The sequence below is a fragment of the Staurois parvus genome, unplaced genomic scaffold, assembly GCF_062004578.1.
Source record: "Staurois parvus isolate SC_StPar_1 unplaced genomic scaffold, SC_StPar_1.0 ptg000818l, whole genome shotgun sequence".
Lineage (NCBI taxonomy): Eukaryota > Metazoa > Chordata > Amphibia > Anura > Ranidae > Staurois > Staurois parvus.
The window spans coordinates 9,251,867-9,263,515 of NW_028318614.1; the positions used below are offsets into that span (position 1 = coordinate 9,251,867).

The 11,649-nt window shown below is 42.3% G+C and overlaps 1 pseudogene; it reads right to left on the reverse strand.

The window, feature by feature from the left end:
- The window catches only part of LOC149444056 (one cut domain family member 2 pseudogene), a 36,809-nt pseudogene extending 25,413 nt beyond the window's left edge, over positions 1 to 11,396 (reverse strand).
- Between the last annotated feature and the right edge of the window lie 253 nt (positions 11,397 to 11,649).

Genomic DNA, 11,649 nt, shown 5'->3' on the forward strand with positions numbered 1-11,649 from the left:
AGGACTTTTCTGTCTACGGATGAGAGCTTATGTGAAGATGCTAAATGACTGGCTCTGCAGAACTATAGGAGGACCCAATTCAACATCAACCCCCAAGGGAGAAGTGCTACATTTAGATACACTTTATTGTATATTCATATACAAAGGAAAGTGCAAAATTGTAAACAGAGGCAAAGATAATGCAGGTGGACCATTCTTGTAATAGGAGTGGCTCCAGTTTAGACAGACGTCTATCCTTTATGCACTCTACTAGGAAATTTTGTGTTTCTTTTTTCCAAACTGACAATTTAAGTCTCTTCTATAATCAATTCTGTGTTTTTTGTGGTAAAAGCAGTTGATGTGTTGGGGTTCATACACACATCGTGCACACCGTGCTTGTCTTTTAAATCTCCCTTGTTGGCTTAGATAACTTTATTCCCCTGAGCAGGGGAGCCCACTTGGGAAACATTGATAGTAATACGTGCAGACAAGGCAGGCACATTTCTCTGAGTAAACAGGAAAGAGAATGTTTTGCTAACTGCTTGTGTGTATTGAGTCTTTGGGTTCATTAGACGAACCCGTCTTACAAGAATTACATGTAGAATGGCTGTTGTGGACAATACTTACGTGTTTTAGGTACGAGTTGTCATAAGTATCCATTGTAGCATTTTGTATGTGAGAGAAGTTGATGTGATTTGTACAATGATCTATGACTTAAAGCAGTATTGAACTGAAAACTACAAATATAATATATTGGAGCTTACCAGCCATTAGATGTGGTGGCTGCACCAGTTTTCTTTTTTTAGGCTTTTTTCCCTGTTTTCACTTGGTGATCTGGCCAGTAACACTCCTCCTGTATTGGAGTGCTTACACTCTGGACGGAGGAGCAACACAGACTCTTTTGGACAGCAACATTGTCACTCTGAGTGGGGTTGAGAGGGGAGTGTTAGATGTATCAGCAGATTTAGATACACTAACAAATTGAAGCCAAACACCAGCTAATACTTTATAAGCAGTTACACAGCAACAGTGTTATTCCTTTTAGGATTAAGGTTTTAAAAAAATAAATAAAAGCTAATCATTGTAAGCACCCCTGTCAGTGTTGAATGTTTTGTTTAAGGAAAAACACAGAGGGTTGCCAGACTAAGTGCAGAATTAAAATCACCGTGGTTTTTTTTCTAAAGGGCTACAGTTGGCAACTCATATTTTTATAGATAACCAGGCATATATAATAATCCATGGCTGAGAGTGGGGAGTCTCTTGTGAAGTCCTTATTGGTACCGGCACCAGTGCAGCAGGTGGCTGAAACAAAGTAACCAGGAAGCGGCCAACCGCTGTGACAACCAGTCGGCAAGATGGTGCCGGACCACAACTTTCGGGAAGACGTGCTGCCGTAGATGGGACTCTACAGGACTCCATAGATCCCAGAGGTAAAGGGGGCATAAACAGAGTGCCAATGTAGCAGTGCAGCCAGGGGACTGTTTAAAATGGAAGCTCAGAGAGGGAAATTTAATAAATAAAACCTCAAAAACATGTACGTTATATTATTAGTATTTGATTTAGGGAATCCTATAATCACTTTACCTTTTTAGAAAGTTGATTTTTTTAAACTCTGCTTTCTATAACGCCTTGCAGCTACAGTATTTTCATCAGGCTATGGACAGTGCACCTGGGTGCGACTGCAGGTTCTTGTCATATGATACTATGCTTTTCAGCTTTTTCTTTTTTCTGTATTTATGTGGTCAAGGCCTCAGAGAGGGCAGTGTACAGAACCATCAAATACACAGCCTGTATTACTATGCTCTTTGAAAAAAAAGGAAAATATAGAGTGTATAGATAGCAGGGCATACAGATGCATAAAATGAATTTTAGAATTAAATTTAGCCACCAGGTGGCCTGGCTTCATAAGATTGAAATCATAGGGGCATCCTCTGGTGGGTAACGGAAGAATTCTGATCCCCATAGTGCTTGTGGTGACCACTATGGTGGATATAGTCTACACATCCTTGAATTATCTTTCACTTCCATAGAATGCCATTGTCACCTTGAAATGACCTTGAAAACTACAATAGATTTATAGCTCTTACACTGTTTGCATACACAAGTAAGCTCATCCTGTAACCATGTAAGAGACTGATAAGCATCATATATAATAATACTCATACATATACTTTATTCACAGTTGCTTCTGAAATCCAGAGAAAAGCTAACTACCCCAAATGCCTTATTCAGAGAAATGAGTTTAGGAGAAAAAGCAGCACTACATCATCCACTGTCATCTTTTATAGAAATGATTTTGTAAGCATTCACTGCAAATCATACAAATCAGATTCAGAATGTAGACAGATGATTTAATCAGCCTAGAGGGATCACATCTCTCTATATATAGATTCACATATATACATGTATACATGTTTAGGAAAAATGATTTTTTCATTGCCTCTCAGCTCATCTGTGCTGTCGGGATTGCTCAGATGCCACTCATTCAGGCTGTGTTGAACCCACTGGGAATTTAAGGAAGTAATTTGCTCTTGTTAATGAGTTATAGCCTTCTGAAAAACACTCAGCTGCTAACTCTTTTCAATCTGGGGGGTACTGCAATGTTTCTGACAATACAATTTTATACATTATAAATTTCAGTTAGTACATGTTTCACCTGTACACAGTGATGCTTTATTGACCATACTTGTCACATTAGATGGTACCTTACACTATTGAATGGCTCCAACTGTCAAATTTGAACCACTAGTCAAAATCCATGAGTTCACATAAGATCCAGATCCACAGTGTATTTAGGATTTGTGTTTAAAAATTAATTCTCAGGATAAGCTGTTATTGCTCTAGTGGGGGTACTTCTTTGTGGAGACATTACAGAATGTGTAAACCCAACATTTCATATTCCTGATATTGCCTGCTGTACCATGTACTTGTGTGAAAAAGTATTATGTTCTCTTTGTATTGTTTCCTTTGTGTGAAATCCCTGGTGCTCCTGCCTGTCCCTCTGCTTTCCTATTAAAACTGACAACACTAGGCATGAGAGCACAGTGTGGTCAGTTCTTTAGCTGTGCTGGGAACTCAGCCTGCTTTCCTTCAGTGATTAAACATGTTCTGACACCCGCCTTCCTGCACAGCCATTCACTGGGAAGACCAGTGTCCTGCTGTTTCTCTATCCTCACCTCTCTTTTGTTGCTTAGAACAGAGAGTATGTGATCACGTATAAAACATTAAAAAAAGAAAAAAAAAAAAGGTATTTATAATGATTTTTATATCTATACACAAATGTTTTACCTTTCATTTCTATTTTAAATTGGTTGTTTTACAAGGTGAAGGTTTATAAATACTTCAAGGGCCAGTTCACACCAGTCCAGATGCGTTTTGGATGTGTTATAAATAGATATCAAACATATGAAGCCCTAAAGCTTCTTCTATTACAGGTATAAATGATTGAGCTGCTGCCACCAGAAATCTGACAGTCGGCTAATGAAATTATATATGGCCTCCTGGCTGCTATAGCAGCTGGATGTGGTACTTATGTCTGTAGCAATAAAAGGGTTAAGTCATATTGAATTTATACAGCCTGTCTGAGCTTCCAGAAAGCAGGAGGCAGGAAGCTGAAGTTACACTCAAGGAGGAGAGCTGATTGGAGGGAAGGTACAGCCCACCCCCAGGGCCGGGTATACCACTAGGCAAACTGGGCAGCCACCTTGGGTGCAGCCACAGCAGCTGGTTTCCCTACTCTCCTCCATGGCCAGGTCTAGGGGGGTGCTGGGGTGGGCTAAGCCCCCCAAATTTCAGTTGTCCCCCCCAGGCTGGTCTTTCTATGGATGCTGTGCCTGGCCGCTGAGTACCTTCCCCCATCCCTGCACTCATGGCTGGGAAAAGGGGAGGACAGCCTGGAGCAGTGAAGCCTGCAAATGAGAAATGCCAGGAAAGAGACAGGAGAGAACCATGAGTTGCAGGCTGTGCTCTCCTTTCGTGTCAGTGGAGCAATCCTCCATAAAGCAGTTGACCAAGGATCACTCTTACATCCGCATCTTCAGTGTTTGATTTATTCCCTGGCTCCCTGCTGCCGAAAGATATGCGGTCATTGGAGGAGATAGGGGGTGGGAGATTGGGGGGGGGGGGTTGTGCTAGGAGGGAGGATTCATGGGGGGAAAATGTGCTAGGAGGGGGAATTGGGGTGGGGAGGAAGGATTTGTGCTGGGAAGTGCAATTTGAAAGGGGTTGTGCTAGGAGGCGGAATTGGGGGGATTTATGCTAGGTGGGGGGATTTGAGGAAGAGGATTTGTGCTACAGTGGAAAAGTTGAGAGGCAATAGGATGTGTGCTAGGAGGGGTGAAGTAGAAATACAGATGAAGTTTTTTTTGGGGAGGGTGCAAGTAGCTGGTCTTGCCTATGGCGCAAAATAGTCTAGCACTGGCCCTGCCCCCCACCCCATTTTCACGTAGCACACAGGAACAGAGCTAAGGCTGTCAATAACAGGCTGTGTGCTGGAGCTCCCTCCCCTGTCACTTTTTTTTTTCTTGGTGTCAGGAAAATTGTCAGAATTGACTCATGCGAATAGCAGAGGAATGAGTTAACAGAGAGAATTAACACTTGGGAATGGACCCTGGACTGAGACAAGTACACACTATGACTTTAGAGAAATTATCTACTTAATGGTAAATTATCTACTTCTCTAAAGCCAAGTGATCACACCAACTTTTAAATTCAGTGACCCCAAAGATCATGCCAGCAAATTATGTTTTTACCATTTGATGAAACAAATGTTCCTTGTTTACAAATGCTCAGTATTTCTAGGTTGCTGGACACTGGAAAGCTGGAAATGTATCATATTTGTTGTGCTCCCATTGCAAGGTAATTAGCTGAAAATGATAATTGATTAAAAGCAGCAATTTTATCAACTCGTGATTCTAAAACAATAGCCTCTTTTTTTAATTAGAGTTGCACTCTTCCACAGCCTAGTTCTGAGCTAGTAAATGAAGGAGCTGTGCTGCTAAAATAGATAAAGGGTGATAATGTTGCTATTTAGCTATTCTGAAGAGGTGTTCATAAAATCTAACAAGTAAAGTATTTCATATACAGTTTTCATAGCAATGTCTAACATTATTGATAATTTATTATTCTGTATTATAGCATGTTTATTTTCTGTTTTCACCAAGAAAATGCTATATCTTTAATGGCCACATACCATAAACTAGTTGTGATCACATTTCTTGATATGGTGGTCCTTAAGTCCTCAAAATTGAGGCCCTTGACATCATCAAATGGCTACACATAAAATTCAGTGATAATTTAGTGAGATGGTCAGAGACTGCACATAATACAGCAGATGGTCAGAGACTGTGGACTCGAAACAAGAGATGGGCAGGGACTGTGCATACAGATGGTCAGAGACTGCAGGCATGGTACAGGAGATGGTCAGAGACTATAGACATGATACAAGAGAAAGTCAGAGATAGTGGACATGCTTCAGGAGACTGTAAGAGACTGAACATGTTATAGGAGCTGATGTAGACTGGGGGCATGCTTCAAGAGAGTCATTGACTGGAGACATATTGCATGAGGCTACTAGGTCTGAATAGGGAAAAAGTCATGTTTTCATGACGTAGTTTCATATGTTCTCATTCATAAAATATGGAAAGGATGATACACAAAGTATGTAAAACTGTCTACACCAGAATATATATATTTGCTGCTCACCAATTGTATGTTAGTACAAATAAAAAAAAGTATCACGGACAGTACTCAATTGTTTCTGTCACAAATGCACGAATACGGCTACAATCACCTCTGCTCACCAGTTGAAAGTAATTGTGTCCTGTAGTTACAACAGCTCTGTGTTTCATCTTTTCATTATGCTCCAGTTGGTGTGGCTGAGGCTGCCATAGGCTTAGAGAGGAAGCAGTGCTGGAACCATGAAACATTGTGGCCTGCATGTCTACAGCCTCATATTCAGAACCATTTGGAAGATTAGGATGTTAGCAAGGCAGCTAGGACACAGAATAAATGCCAGGATGCAAATCAAACCATAAAGCATCCCCCAAAGCAGCCTCGGGTGTATTAACCTGAATGGCTCAATGCACATGAGCAGTTAGAGTAGTATTGGCTTTGCTTTGCCCTGGCAGGAAAGCTGCGTATAGCATCTAGGCTATGACTGAGTGCTCAGGCCCGTTCCTTTAGCTTGCTCCCCTGCAGTAAGGATGTTGCATAGAATGTGCTTCTGCATCCCACATTTTTTTGTGTACAAGCCTTAAATGCAAAATATTCAGGCTTCACTGCCATGTACCTTTAAATGTGAGAAGAGAAACCTGACATAAAGTAAAAGTTGCCTAAAGTCTCAAATTAATATAATGTTGTTTCAACTCTGCTCACCCACACTTCCAGTGAGACTGCAGGAACAAAGACAATTGGAAATAAGTGTAGGCTTGCAGTTGGTAGAGGATCTAACAACCTGAACTACAACTCCAAGTGTGCTTTGTTAGTCAGCTGCTGGCACTTCATAAGCCCAATTTACATTTAGAGAAGTTGCAAGTCTTGCCTCAGCTTTATCCGTCTCTCTAGATGCCTGCGACCCTTTCTTCTCCTCTACACTATCCTGATGCTTCTCTCTTCATACAAGCCCTAAGGCTGTGTTTGTTTTCGGTTCGCCTGGCCCACACCATCATGTTTCTGAGTATGATAAGATACTGTATGATCTGGAAGAATAAGATGAAAATAATCATTGAGGCGAGACAGAAATCCACAGCAACTTGGAAATGTAAATTCCTCCCACACAGGAGCAAATCTAATCTGTCTCTTCTAGAAAGTGGAGTGGTAGAGGGACAGAAAAAATGAGGAGGGACAAGCAGAGTAGATAGGGGAATAGGCAGAAGAAAAGATACCTTCAAAAAAAAAACAAAAAAAAAAACACAAAAATGTGAAAAAAGAGATAAATGCTGCTAATTTAGGCAGATGGGAAGAGACACGATATAAATGGTGATATACTGTATGTTACTGTAGTACAGGTATTCCATAGGATTTTGACTTAGAAATTTACCTGATGACTTCTGTGCAGAAGTTTCAATCTGTATGCTATTTCAGTGCGTTCAACTAGTCAGCAGCTGAAGGATATTACCTATCAGTAAATTTTCAAGTGTGCATGAATTCCTGACACATTACAACATTAAGGCTACTTTCATATTAATCTGTAGGTAAAACATGGTAAAAACGCATATGCACTTTTGCTGCTTTTTACTGCATTTGCGATGACATTTTACAGGACATGTGATTCAAAAACTGCATCAAAAAGGTAATGGCAGGTGCTTTTTTGATGCATTTATGCTGCGTTATGTATGCATTTCAATGGTGAGGTGAGATTAATGGTGTGGTTTGTTTACCGCACCAAACCTGCACCAAAAAATGTAGCAAGCAGGATTTTAACCGCTAGCCTACAGGGCACTTATACCCACTTCTTGCCCAGGCCAATTTCCAGCTCTCAGCACTGTCACACTTTGAATGACAGTCATGCAACACTGTACCCATATGAAATTTTTATCATTTTTTTGTGACAGATAGAGCTTTCTTTTGGTGGTATTTAATCACCTCTGGGATTTTTATTTTTTTCTTAAACAAACCAAAAACCACTGAAAATTTTGAAAATTTTTTTTTCTTAGTTTGTGTTAGAAAATGTTGTAAATAAATGATTTTTCTTCTTCACTGATGTGCGCTAATGAGGCTGCAGTGATGGGTACTGATAGGCTGCACTAATGGACACTGATAGGTGGTACTGATGAGGAGGCACTGGTAGGTGGCACTGATGGGCATTGACAGGCATCACTGATGGGGACTGAAAGGCAGCACTGATATATGGCACTGATAGGCGGCACTGATAGGCGGCACTGACTGGCACTGATAGGTGGCACTGACTGGCACTGATGCACACTGATAGGCGGCACTGACTGGCACTGATAGGCGGCATTGACTGGCACTGATAGGTGGCACTGATTGGCAGCACTGATAGATGGCACTGATTGGCATTGATAGGTGGCACTGACTGGCACTGATGGGTGACACTGAAAGGCAGCTCAGATGGGCACTGATATGTGGCATTGATGTGCACTGGTAAGCACTGATATGTGGCATTGATGTGACACTTATGGGCACTGACAGGTGGCACTTCTGGGGCCACACTGATCATCAGGGCACACTGATCATCAGTGCCTTGATGATCAGTGTACATGTCCACTCCGCGGAATGCCGGTTTCCGGCTCTCCTCTCCTCTCGAGCTGTCAGCATGACAGCTCCAGAGGAGAGAAATGCTGATAACCGGCATTTCCCTGTTTACATGTGATCAGCTGTGATTGAACACAGCTGATCACATGACCGAGTCAACGTCTTGGGCTCTTTCCGTGGATCGGTTATCTGCTGATCGCTGCGCTGCACGCTCCCAGAACCGCACATGCGAGGTGAGAATGGGGGGACATCATATGACGTCCTCCCAGAACGAGAAAACCACCTTGCGCCCGTCATTGGACTATATGGCGAGCGGGAGGTGGTTAATAAACACAGCAGATCCACAACAGATCAGTGTAAAGTGTTCCCTAGGATTACATGGTCAAATGCTTTTCTTTTGCTTTTTTTAACGCAAAAGCAGAAAAAAAAAGGATCATCATGAAAGCAGCCTAAGTGTGTAATTATTTTACTGTACATTTTATCACTAGAAAATAGTTGTGAGCGCCTGTCAAATGTTTTCCTGAGAATAGGACACTGGAAGAATGAGGTCATCTGTCTCCTACAGGCAATAGGATGTGTAGCACCCTCCTAGTCAGGTGCTAGGATTTGTATAGTTAGAATACTATAGCTGTGTTTCTCTGCTTAGCAGAGAAGCTGTCAGGTAAATTCAGTGTGGTATTTTGGTTAACAGAGTTCTGTGATTGATTAGTCAGGTCTGCTCATGATGCTCTGGTGTTGTTTGAGTTTGTATGAGTTCTGCCCACCCCCATGAAGCTATGAGAGCCTTCCAGAATATGGGTAGGGGCTAGGCAAATAAACAGCATGAATATGGATACAGCCCTAGCCATTTGCAGGGGAGTGTGGCCTCATTGCATGTTGGGAGTGGTATTGATGTTCTGTGAGCACATGTTAGCGTATTTCCTGTGAGAGGATTGAACAGGCAGGCTGGAGGCAGGCTGCCTCGCCTGGCACTGGTTGCCATGCTGCCTCAGGTGGATTGATCTGAGGGCCTGACGTTAGAGAGAGTGACCCTGGTTCTACAGTAAGCTGACTGAGAGGAGCTTACACTAAACTAAAAAAGTGAGTTGTCCACTTTAAATATAATCAATCAATAAAAATATGTGTGTCAAAAAACATAATTCGTATACATATATGTTTATCAGCAAACTTAATCCAAATCCCTATTACATATTGGATGTAAATGAAATAAATACAATTAAAAGTTCCCAAATCCAATGTGAAGAAAAAAGTGCTGCGTGCCAAATATAACTTCCAATATAGTGCTGCTGTGCTCAAGAAAGTGCTCAGAAGACAAGCAAGTCTCTTACCGGACCAAACTGATCTCAAACTATATCATGTGCGCAGATTGTGTCCACACTTCACACTGACACTCTCACTGACAGTTCCAAGAAGGGCAGATGGAAACAGCAGTCAAATGCGTGTTCACACCAGGAAATGGCTTAACCACCTCATGCAGCTCTCCGCGATCGTGTATGGAAGGGTTTAAACAGGAAGAAGCTTCATAGTGCAATTCAGTCAAAACCAAATAATGTATTAAAGCTCAATATTGCACTTACATTCAGATGAGTAAAAAGAGCAGTGACAACACAAAAAAGCTGTTCAGCAGCGGTGTCAGTCCTTCGGCTTGTGCATGGTAACGTCACAAGAAGACTCTGCCCGACGTGTTTCTCCAAAATGGCATCCTCAGAATCATGGAGATCTCCAATCCCAGAGGGATTTTGGGGAAACACGTCGGGCGGAGTCTTCTTGTGACATCACTATGCGCAAGCCTGACATCGCAGCCTGTCCAATTGATGTTGCTGCAAAGGACCTTTCTCGGCTATATTACCTTTGGTCTGCCGCAGTCTGTCGTAACTGGCTTGTACCTGAGGAACTCAGCCCCGTAACTACTACTATTGCAAAAAGGAATTTTGCTCACTCCTAAACTACTTGTTGCTATAAGGTAAAGGGAAGTCTGCTATATGCTTCAGCCAAGACTTTAAAAGTGCTCAGCTAAGAGATCAGCTAGATATCCTCAGTGTGTTTAGTTCTAATTTTGGAGTATCCTACTGAATCCCCTGTTCCCAGCTCTACAATAAACTCCAAAAACAAACATCCCCTAAAATGGTCATTGAAGACAACAAGCGAACGTGTGTGTGTATTTGAAGAAACACTGTGCCTGGCTGCGGGGAGAAGTAAGGGGAAACTAGGGAAGATATCCAAGTGGCCTTAATGAGGGTAGCACTACAGATGTGTAGCGTAGGATGCTAGGTAAATCTAGTTTTTGACTCCTTCTTTGATCAAGGGAGCAGTGATCATTTGTTCTCGTCTGCTCATGGTTTCACAGTATGGGAGTTTGATTGTTTGCCTCTGCTTCTGGGAGAAGCTTCCAGAGCTTATGGCGGAGGATTTTAATAACTGGCCTGAATATTTAGTATGCCCTGGCCAATTCCTGGGGAGTTGCACCCAAATGGTGGTCTGGGAGGTTGTAAATAGCCTGGAGTCCTAAGGAGACTGTTCTTTTCCCCGACATGGAAGGTTCCAAGAGCTTCAGGAGGCTTCTTGCCTCTTAAGAACCTATGAACTGCTGGGTCTTAGCTGGGACTAACCTGGAGCTGGATGTAGGATTCTTAACAAGGGGATTGGGTCTGGAAGGAGAGTTTCACTCACTGGACCTTGTCCAGAGGAAGCTGGTAGGAGGCAGCTGTCCTGGGGACTTGTGAGTAAAGACCCTGATTGACGTACTTTGACTGAGCAATGCACTGGTTAGTTATAGCTGTGCAATTGTTAAGATTAACCAGATGCCAAGAGACTACCTCATGGTCCCCACAAGTTCTGTAAGCAATAAATCACAAAAAAACAAACTCCTAGACTGTTTTTTGGAACCAGAATGAATGGATTGTTGCTTGGTTGACTGGTAGCCTCTGTACTGTTTGGAAAAGGACCAGTCAAATTCAGTTGTCCTTGCATGGGTAGCACTCAGATGTATTTTCTCAGTATCTCCTCCCCAATGATCACTCACTTTGATTGTTGTAACATTGTAACTTTCTGGTATGCCAAAGGATAAGAGACTGAGTCAGACGGGCTGGGATGTGAGATGCCATCTTTATGGCGTTGTTCCATACATCCTTGTGCAGACAGTCCCATTCATGAAAATTGGGATTCCGCTGCCCCCAATTTGACATGTGTAGATGTGGGTGCATGTTCCTGAACTCACACTGTCTGCATTCAGGGACATGCACCTACATGTCTTCCAACTACCCTCTTCCAGGACTGCGGGTGCGTGCATATTTTTGGACACAGCACAAGTTTGGAAGCTGATTTCAGCCAATGATTTTGGCTGAAGTCAGCTGATTGGCAGTGTCCAATCACACACAGAGTTCTGCGTTTACAAAAACAACCTTTTCTTTTCCACATTTCAACCTTATAGTAAAGTAAAAGCAGCATGCATTACAC